This window comes from Pecten maximus, chromosome 9 (assembly GCF_902652985.1).
Source record: "Pecten maximus chromosome 9, xPecMax1.1, whole genome shotgun sequence".
NCBI lineage: Eukaryota > Metazoa > Mollusca > Bivalvia > Pectinida > Pectinidae > Pecten > Pecten maximus.
Genome location: NC_047023.1, coordinates 31,106,559 through 31,120,687, shown reverse-complemented (window position 1 = coordinate 31,120,687; position 14,129 = coordinate 31,106,559). Strand labels below are relative to the sequence as shown.

Sequence of the window (14,129 nt, the reverse complement as noted above, 5' to 3'; positions counted from 1 at the left end):
TCAATTCCTATAGCTGTTATTGAATGTATCCATGTGTCCTTCAGTAAACTATAACAATCACGTTAATTTGTGTGTCAGCAATCTGTTATAGGTTTAATATGTTTAGTTCATCAGTCTCTTTTTGTACACATTAAGTATATAGAATTACAGCTTTCTAAATAATAACCTTTTTATTGTTAAAATGTTCATTTTGTCTTCTGTTTTATCAACACACAGTTGTCAGTGACAGCATTTTAGAAGTATTTCAGTTCTTTTTTTTCTTCATTTGTTTTTTAAAACACTACTAAAGGCATTTAATTACACATTTGAATCATTTAGTGATAGCAAATTTACTTACGACTGGGAACAGTTTAAACACCTTATTGACCAGATTATCTGCCACTGCATGTGACACACTGAATCCATTGTATTAACATAATTTACTAGTATTAAGACCGCAATCTAGTTAAGACAGCAGTAATTATCTTATACTAAGACCGCAATCTAGTTAAGACAGCAGTAGTTATCTAGTATTAAGACAGCAGTAGTTATCTAGTATTAAGACAGCAGTAATTATCTAGTCTTAAGACAGCAGTTGTTATCTAGTCTTTAGACAGAAGTACTTATCTAGTCTTAAGACAGCAGTAATTATCTAGTCTTAGGACAGCAGTAGTTATCTAGTATTAAGACAGCAGTAATTATCTAGTCTTAAGACAGCAGTAATTATCTAGTATTAAGACAGCAGTAATTATCTAGTCTTAAGACAGCAGTAATTATCTAGTCTTAAGACAGCAGTAATTATCTAGTTTTAAGACAGCAGTTGTTATCTAGTATTAAGACAGCAGTAATTATCTAGTCTTAAGACAGCAGTAATTATCTAGTTTTAAGACAGCAGTTGTTATCTAGTATTAAGACAGCAGTAATTATCTAGTCTTAAGACAGCAGTAATTATTTAGTCTTAAGACAGCAGTAATTATCTAGTATTAAGACAGCAGTAGTTATCTAGTCTTAAGACAGCAGTAATTATTTAGTCTTAAGACAGCAGTAATTATCTAGTCTTAGGACAGCAGTAATTATCTAGTCTTAAGACAGCAGTAATTATCTAGTCTTAACTCTTTCCGTACTCACGACGACTACAGACGTCACAAAAATGTGCTCTTGTATCCTTCATGACGACTACACACGTCACAATTAACATGCCTTCCATCCTTTGTGACGACTCAAATCGTCGTAAAACATCGCGAAAGATGTTGATATTACTTGCTGGTTTAGCATAGTCATACGAAGGAATTGACACGGAAATGATGTTTTTAAGAAATAAAAAGCAATGTAAATATTGTATTGATGGTATATTTTACGTACCAGAAGCATAATTCATTCGTTAAGATTGTCTATTTCAAAGAATTCCGCCGGTTCATGCCGAGCTGTTTACATAGCTACAAAATGGCGGCCTCAAATTTACTTTCGTTTTCTGCGAGATTGTTGAGGTGTTAAACACAATAAAACAATTAAAAACGATAATATATATATAATTGAGTAACGTTTATCATCAAAATAAGTAAGAAATACGTAAAATATTTTTACAAACCGAAAAAAACGATGTTTTGGCTGCGTGATTTCTTGCACATGTGTGACACATGTGCCGATTAACATGTCATTTCCCGCGATTCTGCCTGGTGATTTCGCCGTATTTTAAAGGAAAAAATTGGGTAAAAGAGTTTCCGTACTCAGTACTTGTTCCATATGATAAACTTCATTTAATATTAAGCATTATACAACAGTAAAAGATCAGTAAAAGATCGTTTTATCGACGTCTGATGTGATAGCCATATGCTCCAATACACAAAGGACCTACCCAGCATTCACTTCCGGTAGCGACCGCGAAATTTGAATGAGTACGTAAAGAGTTAAGACAGCAGTAATTATCTAGTATTAAGACAGCAGTAATTATCTAGTCTTAAGACAGCAGTAGTTATCTAGTCTTAAGACAGCAGTTGTTATCTAGTCTTAAGACAGCTGTAATTATCTAGTCTTAAGACAGCAGTAATTATCTAGTCTTAAGACAGCAGTAATTATCTAGTCTTAAGACAGCAGTAATTATCTTGTCTTAGACAGCAGTAATTATCTAGTATTATAAGGCAATAGTTATCCACTGCTGTAGAAGTTTGTATGATCATATGGTTCAGAAAAATGTTCAATATGCCAGCGAAATATTGAAAAAGAAATGCATAGAAATAATACATTTTCGAGACTGGAGATGGGGATTTTGAATATTTAGACCTAATATCAGTTTAAATGGAAATATGCATTGAAAGATAATAATAAGATTAAACTTGTCAGCTTTTGACATAAACTGATATAGGGATTACATTTTGTAGAAATCTAATGAAATTTGTGATGAGTGAAAGGGAAGGTCTGTTGTACAGTCTATACTGACAGTATGTGGCTGCCATTTAGCTCAAGTCCTAATACCACCATGTACAGCTCAAGGTCCCAATACCACCATGTACAGCTCAGGTCCCAATACCACCATGTACAGCTCAAGTCCTAATACCACCATGTACAGCTCAAGTCCTAATACCACCATGTAAAGCTCAGGTCCCAATATCACCATGTACAGCTCAGGTCCCAATACCACCATGTACAGCTCAAGTCCTAATACCACCATGTACTGCTCAAGTCCTAATACCACCATGTACAGCTCAAGTCCCAATACCACCATGTACAGCTCAAGTCCCAATACCACCATGTACAGCTCCAGGTCCCAATACCACCATGTACAGCTCAGGTCCCAATACTACCATGAAGAACTCAGGTCCCGATACCACCATGTAGAACTCAGGTCCCAATACCACCATGTAAAGCTCAGGTCCCAATACCACCATGTACAGCTCAGGTCCCAATACCACCATGTACAGCTCAGGTCCTAATACCACCATGTACATCTCAAGTCCCAATACCACCATGTACAGCTCAAGTCCCAATACCACCATGTACAGCTCAGGTCCCAATACCACCATGTATAGCTCAGGTCCCAATATCACGATGTAGAACTCAAGTCCCAATACCACCATGTAGAACTCAAGTCCGAATACCACTATGTACAGCTCAAGTCCCAATACCACCATGTACAGCTCAGGTCCTAATACCACCATGTACATCTCAGGTCCCAATACCACCATGTACAGCTCAAGTCCCAATACCACCATGTACAGCTCAAGTCCCAATACCACCATGTACAGCTCAGGTCCTAATACCACCATGTACATCTCAGGTCCTAATACCACCATGTACATCTCAGGTCCCAATACCACCATGTACAGCTCAGGTCCTAATACCACCATGTACATCTCAGGTCCCAATACCACCATGTACAGCTCAAGTCCCAATACCACCATGTACAGCTCAAGTCCCAATACCACCATGTACAGCTCAAGTCCCAATACCACCATGTAGAACTCAAGTCCCAATACCACCATGTACAGCTCAGGTCCCAATACCACCATGTACAGCTCAAGTCCCAATACCACCATGTATAGCTCAGGTCCCAATACCACCATGTACAGCTCAAGTCCCAATACCACCATGTACAGCTCAAGTCCCAATACCACCATGTAGAACTCAAGTCCTAATACCACCATGTACAGCTCAAGTCCTAATACCACCATGTACAGCTCAGGTCCCAATACCACCATGTACAGCTCAAGTCCTAATACTACCATGTACAGCTCAAGTCCTAATATCACGATGTAGAACTCAAGTCCTAATACCACCATGTATAGCTCAGGTCCCAATACCACCATGTACAGCTCAAGTCCCAATACCACCATGTAGAACTCAAGTCCTAATACCACCATGTACAGCTCAAGTCCCAATACCACCATGTAGAGCTCAGGTCCCAATACCACCATGTACAGCTCAAGTCCCAATACCACTATGTACAGCTCAGGTCCCAATACCACCATGTACAGCTCAGGACCCTATACCACCATGTACAGCTCAAGTCCCAATACCTCCATGTAGAGCTCCCAAGTCCCAATACCACCATGTATAGCTCAGGTCCCAATACCACCATGTACAGCTCAGGTCCCAATACCACCATGTACAGCTCAAGTCCCAATACCTCCATGTAGAGCTCCCAAGTCCCAATACCATCATGTATAGCTCAAGTCCCAATACCACCATGTAGAGGTCAAGTCCCAATACCACTATGTACAACTCAGGTTCCAATACCATCCATGTACAAGTTAACCTAAGGGGAGGGGATAGAATGCTGACATAATTGGGGTAGGGAGATTTTTGTTGTACTTCATCATGAATTAGTATGTTGATGGATTTTAATATACAAGGGTTAAGAGCCATTTCACTGGTTCACATGCACTTTCAGCACCATCAGATGTTGTGTTACCAAACCTTACAAGTTTTTTTTCTAACACTTCAACACTGAGTCTCAAAAAAATGTTAGCTGCACATGAGCACAAAAAAACCCATATTTTTCCTTGTAACACGCTGTGTTACTGTAGTACATCAATTACAGGTGAGCGATGCAGGCCCCCTGAGCTTTTTGTTTAATTTTCAGATATTTTCTTTTAAATACTCAATTCATTTTACTGGAATATACCTAAAGTGGTTTGGTCTAGACGGGTATCATTTCATTAACACATTTACCATGGTCGACCTTATAAGCCCACTTGCCGCTTTAAGTCCACTCCCAAACTATTTTCGATTGTTGTTCTATTTGAAACATAAAATGCTCCTTACCTTACTGATCTGTCAATATAATGTTCAGTCATAATAACTCCCAGTCTCAGGATTGTTGTCGCTACATAAAGGTATGTAAATGAAGGCCAAATGTGAGGAAGTGTCATGGGAAACATTAGGATGAAAATATAGATATAAATGGGCGGGGCATAATGTGTATTGTTTTTTGTTCATCCTATCTCTGCTTGTCCTATTGTGTCTCATTCAATTGTGTTCTTTCCGGAATCATCACTCTAACAACTTCATTTCTTTATGAATTTAGATCAAACTTTATAAAGTGAAACCTGACTTTACTTACACTGTACAACACGACTGAGTCAATGTGTCATATATCATAGTGTGTCGGTAAAGTCAGTACGTGTCGGTAAAGTTAGAACGTGTTGGTAAAGTTAGTACGTGTCAATAAAGTTAGTATGTGTCGGTAAAATCAGTACATGTCGGTAAAGTTAGTATGTTGCGATTCTGGTGAATATGGTTGGATGTTACATGGTGTCATTAAAGTCAGTGGTTAGTAAAGTCAGCTTTCACTGTACAATGGTCAACTATATCAAATACCATTGATGAGATTGTGTTTCAGGGTTTAAAGGTCAAGGCTAATGTCGCCATTACTATTTTATAGATAGGCTAGTGACATGACTTAAATGACTATGGGATTTTATTATGATATAATTATCTCTGATGGGTTGAGGTTTCAGGGCCCACCAATACTGGTGATGTTGTCAAAAACAATATTATTTGCATTCTTAGACAGTTTTTGTACTTACTGGTGGGCTAGTCTTAGTGAAATCATGTACGTTACAGATTCATTAAACCGAACTGGAATTATATATCAATCATTACTGGGGTCAAAGTCTGTTAAAAATGGTGTAATCACACTTGTCCAGTTAAATGTTTAGTTCTAAATTTCAGACTTAATGCAAATTAATATTACAGTCATTTGATCTATCATACTCACGTGAAATATATATGTCCACATTTCAAGAAAATGACTATCAAGATGAACACATGGATTTCAAAAAGTACCATACCATGTTTTGTTTCCACTGTCATGATGGTAATGAAGGAAATGTTTATATTTGTTTTCTCTCTATCATACCGATAAAAACAACCTACCTATTTTCAACATACATTGGGTAATACCCCAGGTAAAACATAGTTTTATGGGTTTTTTCTTGACACCTCATTGATCAATTAAACCATGTTTTTTTTTTTGTGAGGAAATAAGATAGATTCAGGGTCAAGGTCACTACATGTAGACATTTTTAAAATATTATTTACTAAACAGATAGATTCTGTGTTTATTCTATGTTTTAAAACGTTATACTTCCTAAACAGTAATTTTCCAAAATTCATTCCATTCCTTCTGTTTAACCAGAATTTAACATGTAAGCTATTTGTCCTTATAACTATTGCATTGAATGGGATCAAGCTATGAATAAAATAAAAAGAGTAAATCGATGTATGTTGGTCAAATGGCGACAGCAATCTGCACTAAATGCTGTCAAACCAACAATAACATCACCTAAGCCCCATTTTATTACACACGAAAATAAAATCAGAATATTGTACTCTACCTAGGACTCCACACAAATCTAATTTGTATTTGAAATGCACCAGAGTACATGAAATTTCACACCAGAGTTCCTAGCAATGTCTCGGGGATAGTGTTGTTCAGACTGATGCATGATGGGTGTTTCCTCTTGAATTATTGGCATCCTGAATTTGTTTAAAGAGTTCTTCTCTCGGCATTTCATTAAATATTCATTTTCTGGAAAAGATACAGCCTTTATAGGCTTTTTTTAGCTACATGTTATCTGTCAATATCAAATTGCCATAAGTATCTTATGTATAGGATCGATAATATTTCCTCACAAGAACAATGTCTGTTTTAATTGATATAACTATATGGTGTAATGAAAACATGTATGAAACATTTTTCCACCTTGTATTTACAATTATGGTTGGTCAGTTGTGTCCTTAATTATGATTATGACAGTGAAAACTTAGACATATACAGTCTAACCTGTCATGAGACCTTCCAAAGGAACTGGTAATGAAAAAGTTCAGATGTGACAGGTGGTCTCTTAATCCAGGTTTAGGTAACGACTGTAGTTAACAAAATTGGGAGAGAAAAATCTGGTCACATAGGAGAGAGGGTCTCTAAGTCCAAGTGGTCACTATAGGCAGGTTTGACTGTAGTAGTATCTTAGTCCATGTGGTCACTATAGGCAGGTTTGACTGTAGTAGTCTCTTAGTCCAGGTGGTCACTATAGGCAGGTTTGACTGTAGTAGTCTCTTAGTCCAGGTGGTCACTATAGGCAGGTTTGACTGTAGTAGTCTCTTAGTCCAGGTGGTCACTATAGGCAGGTTTGACTGTAGTTTTGATGTGAATATCCAAGATCATATGACTTTGATGTATTGATATCCTTAGTTACATGAATATTCCTACTTTATTTAATACTCCTACTTTTTTATATTAAATCAATACTCCTACTTTTTATATATTATAAATATTCCTACTTTCTGATATTTGATATTCCTACTTTTTATTATTAAACATTCCTATTTTTTAATATTATTATGTTGTATTTAATCTATTTTATATATCAAAATACAGAACATCACCTCGGATATTAAGGAAGTGAGTTGCTCTGTCTCTATAAAACACATTTCACCTCTACATGTAATTTCTTCAACGACAGACAAAAACACTGATGTTAAATTTTTGAAAGTTCACGCAGTGCAATATAACCGCTTACACCTAATGCCTTCACAAAGTTAATTACAAGGTTTTCTTCTGTATCATCTGTCAAAATCACGCAACAATTCTGGTCTCAGCTCTCTTGTCTTTGTTACCAGCTCTCTTCTCTTTGTTACCGCATGTTATAAAATGATTTTAGTGATGGACTTACAATGGAGTCTCGGGCCAGCTCATTTCACAAACTTCTGTGAAAAAGTGTGATTTTTCCATGATGTTACTATGATATATTCCCAGCTCTTTTTCCAGATATAAAGTATTGGACAGCACCACAATGATATGACTATACACCGTTGTTAACGTGTCCTTCCCTGCACAGTTAGTGAGAGGTTGGGGGTAACTTTGATGTAATTATCAGATGTCATCTGACTTATAGACTTGAGATGACCTATTGCCATCATGTTTCGTCCATCGTCATGAGATATCCTTTGTACATAAAATCTTAAAATGCTACTGCTCCTCAATGCCTGAGTAGATTTTTGGGTAGTGATATCTTTGGGAGAGGGGAATTTGGCTCCCAGGGACAGGGGTTGAGCCCCTAAAAAGGAACTTAACTAAAGTTTTGCTTTAAAGCATCAACACTACTCCTCTATCAAAAGGACAGTTTTAAGTCAGCAAACCTTTTTTTTCCAGTTCAACTAGAATCAATACAATATATATCCAGATGAAGAAATCTAACTGTGTCTGCCAAACAGAATAAATACTGATCATTTTTATATGTGTTCTGATGATGTCAGAGACTTTGTGACCTCACAAGAAATCACGTTGATTGGCCTTCGCATCAATATGATCTAATTTATTCAAGGTCAAAGAGGACTGAATTATTTCATATTTCCAAATGTTGGTTTGAGATCAGCTCTCAGATAAGATGTTATAAGTGAGATTTCAAACACATGTTGTTATTGATATGGTGCCAAATGTATTTAAAACAAGTCAAAATTTGTAATTAGTCAAATCTAGAATGCTTTACTCAAGGTAGATTAAAAATATTTTGGCAAATGGTAAAAGGAAATAGAGTTTGCTATACATAATATCATAATTGTTAAGTGCTACACATTGACTATTGAAATGAAGTTGTGCATTTTACACTGGAACTCACCAACAGTTATTGAAAAACAAGACAATTTGTCGAATAACAGTACCCCATCAAATGTAGGTCAAAGGTTGTTGGTTGGTTGACTTTGTTTAACGCCCTATTAACAGCTAAGGTCATTTAAGGACAGCCTCCCGTGCGTGCGACATGCATGCGTGTAGTGAGTGCTTATGTGTGTTTTGGGAGGCTGCGGTATGTTCGTGTTAAGTCTCCTTGTGATAGGCCGGAACTTTTGCCGATTTATAGTGCTACCTCACTGAAGCATACTACCGAAGACACCAAGCAGCACACCCCACCCGGTCACATTATACTGACAATGGGTAAACCAGTCTTTTTAAAGACTCTGGTATGTCTCGGCTAGGGGACAGAACCCAAAGCCTTCCTCACAGCGGTGAACGCTCAACTAAAGGCCAAAAGTGAGGCATTGTCAAGGGAGACATTAGGAAGAAGAAAGTTGTTCAGAAAGAAGAGAAAAGATAAGATCGCAAATTTAGTCGCCTCTTACGATCATGCAATGAGGGCAGCAGGTACAATTCTTATGCCCTACCTGCAGGGGCATAGGTCAAAGGTAAAAATGTAGGTCAGTATGATATGAAAAATGTACATTTGATGCAGGGCACTGCACTTATAACCCAATGATGTTCCTTACTAGAAAGACCATCCTCATACAGGGCACAGGTTTAGTTGATGTAGTTAGGACCATATAACAGCTTTATCTGATGTAGTTAGGACTATACAACAGCTTTATCTGATGTAGCTAGGACCGTGGAACAGCTTTATTTGATGTAGTTAGGACTGTAGAACAGCTTTATCTGATGTAGTTAGGACCATGGAACAGCTTTATCTGATGTAGTTAGGACCATAAAACAGCTTTATCTGATGTAGTTAGGACTGTAAAACAGCTTTATCTGATGTAGTTAGGACCATGGAACAGCTTTATTTGATGTAGTTAGGACCGTGGAATAGATTTATCTGATGTAGTTAGGACCGTGGAACAGCTTTATCTGATGTAGTTAGGACCATAGAACATCTTTATCTGATGTAGTTAGGACCATGGAACAGCTTTATCTGATGTAGTTAGGACCATGGAATAGCTTTATCTGATGTAGTTAGGACCATAGAACATCTTTATCTGATGTAGTTAGGACCATGGAACAGCTTTATCTGATGTAGTTAGGACCATGGAACAGCTTTATCTGATGTAGTTAGTACCATAGAACATCTTTATCTGATGCAGTTAGGACCACAGAACAGCTTTATCAGATGTAGTTAGGACCATGGAACAGCTTTATCTGATGTAGATAGGACCATGGAATAGCTTTATCTGATGTAGTTAGGACTATGGAACAGCTTTATCTGATGTAGTTAGGACCATAGAACATCTTTATCTGATGTAGATAGGACCATGGAATAGCTTTATCTGATGTAGTTAGGACCATAGAACATCTTTATCTGATGTAGTTAGGACTGTGGAATAGCTTTATCTGATGTAGTTAGGACCATGGAACAGCTTTATCTGATGTAGATGTAGGACCGTGGAACAGCTTTATCTGATGTAGTTAGGACCATAGAACATCTTTATCTGATGTAGTTAGGACCATGGAACAGCTTTATCTGATGTAGTTAGGACCATGGAACAGCTTTATCTGATGTAGTTAGTACCATAGAACATCTTTATCTGATGCAGTTAGGACCACAGAACAGCTTTATCAGATGTAGTTAGGACCATGGAACAGCTTTATCTGATGTAGATAGGACCATGGAATAGCTTTATCTGATGTAGTTAGGACTATGGAACAGCTTTATCTGATGTAGTTAGGACCATAGAACATCTTTATCTGATGTAGATAGGACCATGGAATAGCTTTATCTGATGTAGTTAGGACCATAGAACATCTTTATCTGATGTAGTTAGGACTGTGGAATAGCTTTATCTGATGTAGTTAGGACCATGGAACAGCTTTATCTGATGTAGATGTAGGACCGTGGAACAGCTTTATCTGATGTAGTTAGGACCATAGAACAGCTTTTTCTGATGTAGTTAGGACCGTGGAACAGCTTTATCTGATGTAGTTAGGACCATGGAACAGCTTTATCTGATGTAGATAGGACCATAGAATAGCTTTATCTGATGTAGTTAGGACTATGTAACAGCTTTATCTGATGTAGTTAGGACCATAGAACATCTTTATCTGATGTAGATAGGACCATGGAATAGCTTTATCTGATGTAGTTAGGACAAAGAACATCTTTATCTGATGTAGTTAGGACCATGGAACAGCTTTATCTGATGTAGTTAGGACCATGGAACAGCTTTATCTGATGTAGATATAGGACCGTGGAACAGCTTTATCTGATGTAGTTAGGACCATAGAACATCTTTATCTGATGTAGTTAGGACCATAGAACATCTTTATCTGATGTAGCTAGGACTGTGGAACAGCTTTATTTGATGTAGTTAGGACCATAGAACAGCTTTTTCTGATGTAGTTAGGACCATGGAACAGCTTTATCTGATGTAGTTAGGACCATGGAACAGCTTTATCTGATGTAGATATAGGACCGTGGAACAGCTTTATCTGATGTAGTTAGGACCATAGAACATCTTTATCTGATGTAGTTAGGACCATAGAACATCTTTATCTGATGTAGCTAGGACCGTGGAACAGCTTTATTTGATGTAGTTAGGACCATAGAACAGCTTTTTCTGATGTAGTTAGGACTGTGGAATAGCTTTATCTGATGTAGTTAGGACCGTGGAACAGCTTTATTTGATGTAGTTAGGACTGTGGAATAGCTTTATCTGATGTAGTTAGGACCATGGAACAGCTTTTTCTGATGTAGTTAGGACCATAGAACATCTTTATCTGATGTAATTAGGACCATAGAACAGCTTTTTCTGATGTAGTTAGGACTGTGGAATAGCTTTATCTGATGTAGTTAGGACCGTGGAACAGCTTTATTTGATGTAGTTAGGACTGTGGATTAGCTTTATCTGATGTAGTTAGGACCATTGAACAGCTTTATCTGATGTAGTTAGGACCATAGAACATCTTTATCTGATGTAGTCCTAAGGACTGTGGAGTAATAATTATAGATACAACACCATGAATAGGATACCCGACCCACAACCCACATTATGAGAATTTATAGGTATATAGGATCTGATTTAGACTGATTCACTCACTCAAGCTTGTAGCGTGAAACATTGGAACATATGGCTGATTCAACTGATATCTTGATGTTATAAACATGTTATAGTAATGCTGTGTGTAATAATTATATCTATAAATCATGGGTTGTCGCAGTTCAGATAAACAATAATGATACTTAAATTTGTAATAGCTTAATAAAATCATCTGTTTCTAGAAATCTGATAACAGGCCATGTTTGTGTGCTGTAGGAATGCAATACTGAAATATATATAGATAAATCCATAGAGATAGTTTATCACATAAATTAAGTTAAACATGTTTTACATGCAGGCATAAACATATAGAATGTGAGGTGAACAGTACATGTAGTTCATACAGGCATGAACATATAGAATGTGAGGTGAACAGTACATGTAGTTCATACAGGCATAAACATATAGAATGTACTACTTAGGTGAACAATACATGTAGATCATGCAGACATGAACATACAGAATGTAAGGTGAACAGTACATGTAGTTCATGCAGACATGAACATATAGAATGTAAGGTGAACAATACATGTAGTTCATGCAGACATGAACATACAGAATGTAAGGTAAACATGTAGTTCATACAGGCATGAACAATGCCAGGTGAACAGTACATGTAGTTCATACAGACATGAACATACAGAATGTAAGGTAAACATGTAGTTCATACAGGCATGAACATATAGAATGTGAGAGGTTTGCCTGATAAAAGCCATTTGTAATTTGAAATAGAAGGGCTTCTGTACATGTTAAGATCATTAAGGATGACAGTTCTTAAAGACTTTAAAAGTTTTGAACTCTGACCTATGTGGACCAGTGAGCTTAAAGACTTTAAAAGTTTTGAGCTCTGACCTATGTGGACCAGTGAGCTTAAAGACTTTAAAAGTTTTGAGCTCTGACCTATGTGGACCAGTGAGCTTAAAGACTTTAAAAGTTTTGAACTCTGACCTATGTGGACCAGTGAGCTTAAAGACTTTAAAAGTTTTGAGCTCTGACCTATCAGGACCAGTGAGCTTAAAGACTTTAAAAGTTTTGAACTCTGACCTATGTGGACCAGTGAGCTTAAAGACTTTAAAAGTTTTGAGCTCTGACCTATCAGGACCAGTGAGCTTAAAGACTTTAAAAAGTTTTGAGCTCTGACCTATGTGGACCAGTGAGCTTAAAGACTTTAAAAGTTTTGAACTCTGACCTATGTGGACCAGTAAAAGTTTTGAGCTCTGACCTATGTGGACCAGTGAGCTTATGCTATATGGTGGAGCATCCTTCGTCCATCCATACGTTAACTATTTCTAAACTCATGAACAATTCAGTGTATTATGACCAAATTTGGTTTGAAGCATCCTTGGGAAATGTGGAATCAATTTTATATAACGGTGGGTCTGGCCCCCTAAGGGCCTGAGGGGCGATGGGCTTAATAGGGGAGATTTAGTAAATTCTTTAAAATCCTTTTTCTAGCCCCATTTCGCTTCTTATTTAAAGGAAATATAAGATTACATACAGTACAATATGCACAATAGGGGAGGTAAGCCATGGTATTGGAAAGATAGATTTTGAGAAATATATACAATTGTATGTATATCTTTATCAAATCAAACAGCCTGTATTTCCAGTAATGTATTTATATTTTAGCTTGCTTGGTCCGAAGGACAAGTGAGCTTAATATGCCATGGCGCTGCATCCATCGTCTGTCAGTCCATAAACGTTTCTTTAATATCACTTCTAGCCATGAAGGACTTACTGGATTTTGACCAAATTTGGTCTGAAGCATCCTTGGGTAAAGAGAAATCAATTTTGTATAAACAGTTTGTTTAGGACCCCTATAGCCTTAAAGGGGGAGGACCCAATAGGGGAAATATGCATATCTAAATAAAAACATCCTTCTATTGTAGGAATGACAGAGTTTTGTCAAAATCCTGCATAAATCGTCTTTGCAATTGGGTTAAGAAAAGTCAAATTTTATGAATGGCAATTTTGGCCCCATTGTGGTCTGAGGGATGGGGACCAATGGGGGAATATTGGAAATTCTTTGAATAAGAATAACCAGATTTAATGTCCAAATTTGAGGAAAAGCATTTTTGTGGGAGAAGGCCTCTTGTATAAATGGTAGTGTCGGATCATGTGCCCAAGATGAGAAATATGCAGCAAATTCTTTTAGATCCTTCTTCTGCAGAAATGACAGGATTTTGTCTAGAAATGGCCTGGAGCATCCTTGAATAAAGGGAATCCAATTTGTATAGATTGTGAGTCTGGTCCAGTGAGACCTGGGGAATGGGGACCAATATGAGAAATATATCATATTCTTCAACATCTCTCTTTTGTTGTTAGAATGACAGGATTTGGACCAAATTTGA

General features: G+C 37.1%; 1 protein-coding gene across 1 annotated transcript in view; it reads left to right on the top strand.

Moving 5' to 3' along the window:
* The window catches only part of LOC117334221 (small conductance calcium-activated potassium channel protein 1-like), a 90,154-nt gene that overhangs the window by 19,848 nt on the left and 56,177 nt on the right, over positions 1-14,129 (top strand). The gene's annotated exons all lie outside the window — the stretch shown is intronic.